This window comes from Rhincodon typus, chromosome 2 (assembly GCF_021869965.1).
Source record: "Rhincodon typus isolate 14 chromosome 2, sRhiTyp1.1, whole genome shotgun sequence".
Classification (NCBI taxonomy): domain Eukaryota; kingdom Metazoa; phylum Chordata; class Chondrichthyes; order Orectolobiformes; family Rhincodontidae; genus Rhincodon; species Rhincodon typus.
Window position 1 is genome coordinate 55,215,444 of NC_063333.1, and position 7,777 is coordinate 55,223,220.

At 38.6% G+C, this 7,777-nt stretch overlaps 1 protein-coding gene across 1 annotated transcript in view; it reads right to left on the reverse strand.

Annotated features, from left to right (window-relative positions):
• vopp1 (VOPP1 WW domain binding protein) overlaps nt 1-7,777 on the reverse strand; it is a 68,676-nt gene that overhangs the window by 60,055 nt on the left and 844 nt on the right. The gene's annotated exons all lie outside the window — the stretch shown is intronic.

The window sequence follows — 7,777 nt, forward strand, 5'->3', positions numbered from 1 at the left end:
CTAAGCGGATGAGGGTATCAGTGGAGGGGGACTGGTCGGGCCTGCGGTTTGAGTGTGAGGACGAGTTCGGCTAAGCGGATGAGGAAATTGATGTACTGTACTTGTATTTCCAAAGACATCTGACAAAGTTTCACATTAAAGGTTATCGTACAAAGGATGGGGTAACATACAGGCATAGACAAAAGATTAGCTGGCTGGCAGAAAAATTATATATAAATTAGTCTTTTTCAGATTGACAGGACCGACAAATGGTGTTCTGCAAGCATCTTTACTGGGCCTTCAACTTTATATCAATCATATCTATGACTTAGATAAAGGAATCAGAGGCATGGTGGTTAATTTTGTAGATAACACAATGATAAGTGGAAAAGTATGTTGTGTAGATGACAATCTATGTTGGTTTGCATTCTTATTGAGTGAGTGGACAAAAATCTGGTTGAAGAAGAATATTGTGAGGGACAAAGAGAATTGTTCACTTTGGAAGGAAGAATTTTAAAAAAAAAGAGCTTTACTTAAATAGAGAATGACTGCAGGAATTCCAAGGTACACAGAAGTCTAGGTGCTCCAGAGCATGAATCACAACAGGGTAGCATTCAGGGGCAGCACATAATCAAGAAGGCTATTGCTACGTCGGACTTTATGATAAGAAGAACTGAATATAAAAGCAAAAAAAAGTTACACTTAGTTAACTAGGCATTGTTGATACAAACTACAAATATTGTGTACAGTTTTGGCCTTCTTATTTAAGGAAGCATGTAAATGTATTTAAGGTGACTCAGAGGAGGTTTACTAGATTGATCCCTAGAATGAGCAGGTTGTTTTTGATGAGGAAAAATTGGACAGGGTAGAGCTCAGAAGAGTGAGGGGTGATTTGACCGAGGATCTAATCTAGATGCTGAATAGTCTTGACAAGGGTATGGAAAGGCTGATTACTCTTTTGGGTGAGTTCAGACTGGGAGATACTGTTTCAACATTAGGGACACTCTTTTAGATGAGTGACGAGGGAAAATCTTTTTCTTTCAGAGGGTTACACAACTCTGGAACTCTGCTTCAGAAGGCAGTGGAGGTTGTGATCAATGCACATTTCAGGTGAAGGTAGTCAGCCTATTTCTAATCCTAATTTATACGGTCCTATGTACCTTTTAAAGTTTTATCACATTAAAAATCACCAAAAACAATACTGACTGCCTTTTTCCTTTTGTATGCAATTTATTCAGTAAACTAAAGGAAGATGTGTTGCCCATTTTTATACATCATACCTTTCACCAAATTACAAAGCTTTTAGCAAACAGTCTCAGTATTTACCAACTTTTAATGGGTTCCAGTATCTCCGTTTTAGAGTACTAGCTTCAAGTGACAGTCTCCAATCAGTTTCAGGCAGTTTCTTAAATCCAGCACTAGTAAAGCCTGTTCTGTTGATTCTAATTCATCCTGAGTTTCATAAGAGAGTTATGTTTTGACCTGTATTTAAATTTAGGATAATGATGGGATGAATGTGACCTGTTTTGAAGTCCATTTGTCAGTAAGCATCAGTGGTTCGGTTGTCAGAAATCAAAGGAATGCTCAGATTGTTTTACTTAGAATCTGCATTTGGAGACAATGGCAGCAGTTTACCATGAATTCACAGAACCTGCCAAAGTCCCAGAAAGGTACTGAAAGTACCAAGTTGTAAAGTTCTAAGTTGAAGTAAACCACTCAAGCTACCCAACTTTGAAAAAATTCTACATAAGAAAAATCACCCTTCTGATGAATACTTTGAAATTACATTAAACAGATTAAGTAACCATTTTGTTATCTTGCCTCAGAAGAAAAGTCCGTATAAATATTTCTCTTTTGATTTTGATTGCAGAAAATTGCTTTGCACTGCCATCTCAACTAACCTGACATGAATTTTATTCCACATGACATTTTTGCCATCCGCTCTGCGACAGAATCTCTTCCCATCTCTCTTCTGCATGCATGTTTATTTGTCAGGTTTTTACTCACTCGGAAGATGTTTCCTTGTTGGTAATAGGTGCAGTGAGTTAAAATGCTGCAACATGAGGAACTGCTCCAACTGAGGAACAAAGGAACTTTGGTGTACAAGTCCATACGTTCCTGAAGGTGTCTGTACAGGTAGTGGTAAAGGCAGCATATGAGATGCTTGCCTTCATAGCCAGAGCATAGAACAACTGGAGCGGAGAAATCTTGTTACAACTTTATAAAATATTGGCTAGGCCACAGATGGAATACTGTGTGCAGTTCTGGTCACCACACTATCAGAAGGATGTGACTGCACTGGAGAGGGTGCAGAGGAGATTCTCCAGGATGTTGCCCAGTATGAAAAGTCTCAGTTATGAGGAAAGGCTAGATAGACAGGGTTTGTTTCCCTTGGAGCAGAGGAGGCTGAGGGGATATCTGGTTGAATCTGGAGATTATGAGAGTAAATCATGGGAATCTCTTCCCCATGGCAGACATGTCTAAAACCAGATGGCATAAGTTTAAGGTGAGGAGCAAGTGGTTTAGAGGAGATCACAGCAAAACATATTTCACCAAGCGGGTGTTAGATATGTAGAATGCACTGTCTCAGAATTCTCGTAACATTTAAGAAACATCTGGATGCAAACTTAAAAAGCTGGGGCACAGTAGGAAATGGACTAAGTGCAGGTAAATGAAATTTGTGCAGTTTTCTGTTTGTTGGTTGGCACAGACATCGGTGCCAAAGGACCTTCGATGTTGTATTACTCTATGGCTAACATTCAATTTGCTTGTACAGTGCCCTAACAAATTTGGGAGTTATGCATTGTCCAGATATTTAAGTTTATACTCAAGTTTATACATGACATACTCAGACGTTCATGGACAAGGAGGCTGGGCGCATCAATAAATCACCTCTCTGCCACACTTCGCTGTTATTCTATTGGCAGTAGTGACTGTCTTATTATTCTGCTGAAATGTCAGAACCACACACCAAATACTGATTGTTTACACAATCTCCACTTCAATCACAACCATTACAAGTAAAATTTTCACTATGCAAATACAGCCTTATAACATCATAACTGCAATTGATAGTAAAACTGACAAGACTGAATACAACTTTTTAACTAAGTTTGTTAACAGGTGCCATATGGAGCTGGAGTTATAACATGCAAGTGAACAGAACTTTCAGACAGGTTGCAAGACTTGGTTACTGCCTTCAAACATCATGCAACAAATCCCAGCTACTGAAAATGAAAGATAAACAACTTCACCGTCTGTATACAGTTGAAATACTATAGCGTAAATGATAAACTAGAGCAAGTTGATTAAAAGTTCAATCTCATCTCACATAAAGACAACATCTGAATGCTTCAAATTACAATCTTGCAATTCAAATCCAGGTATCTATTATTTTCCACCTTCTTGCACATTATTCATCTCAGCATCTTGCTCATTGTTAGTATTACAATGAAGTTGTTAGCTACAACTACACATAGTTCAAGTTTCAGTCTCAGAAGCTGACAGCAATTTATTTGATACCAACATATAATTTTCATTAGGGCACACAGCTGAAGATGGAGTTGAAATTGGGAGAGGGATAAATTAAAGCGCGCTCATCCTTGCCTCATAATGGCTGATCATAAAGCAGCATTAATAATTTAGGCGACTGGGAAATTTGAAGCTTATAAGTCAGGCAGCAGAGGCTAAAATCAAAATAGATGGGAAGGACATTCTAACTGGAGATGGAGAGTTGAGTTTGATTCTTTCTATGTTTTAGACAGCATAAAAGACTGAAGCAGTCTAGGCCCGAAACATCAGCCTTCCTGCTCCTCTGATGCTGCTGGGCCTGCTGTGTTCATCCAGCTCTACACCTTGTTATCTCAGATTCTCCAGCATCTGCAGTTCCTACTATCTCTAGCAAAAATATCTTGTGTTTTTGCAAATGGTTCAAGAGACAGTGCAGTTACATACCCACACAAACCATTTTCTAAATTAGAGAATGTAAAGCCTAGGTTTGTGTACTATATTTATATATGCTGATAGAAGTGCAACCTTCAATTCACATGTTTTAAACTAATATGTTGTAATGCAAACTTCAGAATTTAATAAGTTAATTGGATAAAACTACCTCCAAATTTTGCTTTTGCATTGTTTGAGTCAAAACCATGAGAAAAATTGCTGAATATAACAGTTGCAATATCCGTTAACAAAACTGCACACCAAAATGGCATTTTTATGATTTTGCAACAACGCAGAGAGGAAATTGCACATACAGCATCAAATATGATGCAGGAACTGTTTTACACTGCTGCAAGAAATACAACATCTTATAAAATACATAGAGAAAAGTACTGGAGTGTCAAAACCAATTTCCCATAACCCAAGAATGCTCCAGAATATTAACCCAGTAAGCATGTGGAGACTTGCGGACCTGGAATGCACAAAAGAAAATCATAGTAGGCATATCCCTTGGTTTTGAGCCAAGTTGAGCCAACATTATTTTTCACTACGCACTCGCAACAGGTAGAGCTTGCATTGTAAGCTCAGAAGCAGAAAATATATTGAGAACTCATTTCTTTGGCAAAAATTTTCCAAGTTCAGTAGAAAACAGCAAGCTCATTCTAGTAGGAACAGTGTTGTTCATGTTTCATTTACTTAATGCAATTCCAATGAATTACAAGTTATGAAAAAAAGCAATGTGATAATAATAAAAGTAAAATAACTGATGCTGGAAAAACAAAACTAAAAATGCACGAAAGAAACTCAGCAGGTCGGCAATATCTACAAGAGAAAAACAGAGCTTACATTTCAAACTGAGTAGAACATGACTTATTTGAAACTGGCATTTCAAGTCTGGAGAAGGCATCTGACTCAAAACATTAACCCAGTTTCTCTCCACATTTACTGTCACACCTGCTTGGTATTTCCAATACACAACTCATTATTAAGTGCCAATGTTATAAAATTTTCCTTGTCACTTTCCTTATTTGGCTGCATAGAAACACAGCACAGAATGGCTGGATCAGCTTTCTAAAAAGCATTATACCAATAGCTACACATCCCTACAAATTATCCTGCTATAAATGATCAAATTCCCTTTTGAAAGTTACCAAAACTGTTTCACTATATTTTCAAACTGTACATTACTGATCCAAGTTATTTGTCATGTACCTATCTGCCCATTTTACCATTGTATGTATATCCTCCACAATCCTCACAATTTTTAATCTGCATACCTAAGTCCAGGTCATTTATGTTAAAAAGTAGTAGCTCCAAACTGATCCTTGGGAGACATCACTGCATATTGCCCTGCAGGCTGTCAAAGTTTTACCACCACTGTTCACTGTTTTCTGTTCCCTAATTTCATACCTCAACTGCCAGACTGCTTTTAATCCAAGTCCTTTAATCTTGTTCATTATGTGGCATTTCATCAAGTCCTTAAAGTCTGTACAAACAGTATAACAAAATTGTCCTCTTGACCCCTCTCCGTACTTCAAAGAATTCCAATTTGGTCAAACACAATTTACCTACTGTAAATCCATGCTGACTTTCAGTTAACATATATTTCAAGTGGCAATGCCTGAACACATGATCTTGAAGTTACTTTAGTGCACACTTGTTCCTTGTATTTCTATTCTTTATTCTAAAACTAGATTGAAACCGTATTATTCAAATTACAGTGGAACTTTCTATCTATCATCTACCCTACCTTCTGGATCTTTTGAAGACTAATTTATTATTGGGAAGATTCCACTGTTCAATTTGAGGGTACAGATAGCAAATAACGGTAATATGGACATCACATGCACTTCCATCAAGAGTTGTTAGATAGCTATGCTGTCAAAAGCAGGAAACTAATTATTTCCTGACCCCACAGATATCGAGGCCAACTGTAATTTTTTCACTGCCAGTACAGTTGGGATTAGTGTTTTTGGGCTCTTACCCGTCACTGTACCCCAGTAATTCACTGGGCAGCTCAGATCATTTTAACATTTCGGGCAGATCATCAGGCTTTGCAACGCTCGAATTAATTATCTTACATCTATCAACAAAAACATCAGACAGCTGATCCAACATAGCTTCTTCAAAGAGGTCCATCACAAATGACATCAATAAGTCAACTGGGTTTACTTTGTGACATTAAGTAGATGAATACAGTGGACAGTGAAGGATGTGGGCCCCGAAGACTGAGCAAGAATTTGTTTCAATTGTGCTATGACATCGGTATCTAGCCAACAATGTGGTAGACAGTCCAGATAGCTGTATACACAAAATAATTAAAACCTAACAAGATCAAATAGGTCTTTTTCCCAAACAGCAAAATGATGGAAGCAGTCATAAACTGTCTTTAGTAACGCAAACTTATGAAAAGAAAACTGCTCTCCAGTGCTCAGTTTGGCTTCCTGTAGTAGCACTTGGCTACAAATCTCATCATATTATTGATTTAGGTATGAAGACAAGACTCAAATCTCTCAGGAAAGGTCTGTAACCAAGACAACGTTCAATCAAGGCAGACAGCCAGCAAGGAACTGAAGGGAAATTAAGGTCACTGGAGATCTCCGGCAACACATTTCAACCACTGGGATCACAACCCACAAAGAAGGATTATTGTCACGGGAAGTCAAAAATTACAGCCTGATCATTTCTACAGGAGTTTCCAACTGAGCCCCAAACCTTCAGATGGTTCTTATGATGGCTGTTATGTGGTTGAGATTGTTCATTGATGACTTTAGGTGTTGAATTCCATTCAAGATTCTGACAATAATGAAATAGACCACACCAGCAAACAGCAGTACTGGGAACATATGGAACAGAAGTAGACTTTTAGCCCATCATACAATGCTGCAATTCAATTTTTCTGGCTTTGCTCTATATCCATCCAGATTCTCATCTCTCATAAATCTATCTTAATCCTGACAATTGTTCTAGAATCAGCAGCCCTTTGTGGAGGGAGCCTCAAATTCTTATTTGCTTAATAAAAAAAGTACATTCTAACTTCGCTCCTAAATGGCCTAACTGTAATTTTAGGATGCTGTCCCCTCGTTCTTGATTACCACACTCTACACAGAACAACTGGCTTCTCTGAATTTATCCTATCAAATCTTAAAACTTTAAGGACCTCAGATTAGATTATCACTCAATATTCAAGGGAATACAGTCAAAGCTATTCAATCTGTCTTTGTAATTTAACTCTTTAAGCTCTGGTATAATTCAAGAATAATAGCTAACTTGGGCAGACAAATGGCAGGTAGCAATCAAAGCATGCAAGATCTTGAACAATAGAAAACTCATTCACTTCCCCCAAACTTCAATGGCACCAACACTGTAAATTCCAAATACATTCAGAGCTAATTTATGACCAGAATCTAGGCACCACTGTAGCTCAAAAAACAAAGGCTAGTAGCTTAATTCCTCACTTCTACAATTCAAAGATGAGTCAGAATGATCACAAACTTGGCCAGTACATGAGCAGCAAAACACAATAAAGGTCAGAATCCCCCTCATCCTCACGTACCATCCCATCAACCTCCGGATCCAACACATCATCCTCCGACACTTCCACCATCTGCAATCCGACCCCACCACCAAAGACATTTCTCCCTCCCAATCCTTATCTGCTTTCCGGAGGGACCACTCTCTCCGGGACTCCCTTGTCCGCTCCACACTCCCCTCCAGCCCCACCACACCCGGCACGTTTCCCTGCAACCGCAGGAAGTGCTACACCTCCCCCCTCATCCCCATCCCAGGCCCCAAGAAGACTTTCCACATCAAGCAGATGTTCACCTGCACATCTGCTAATGTGGTATACTGCATC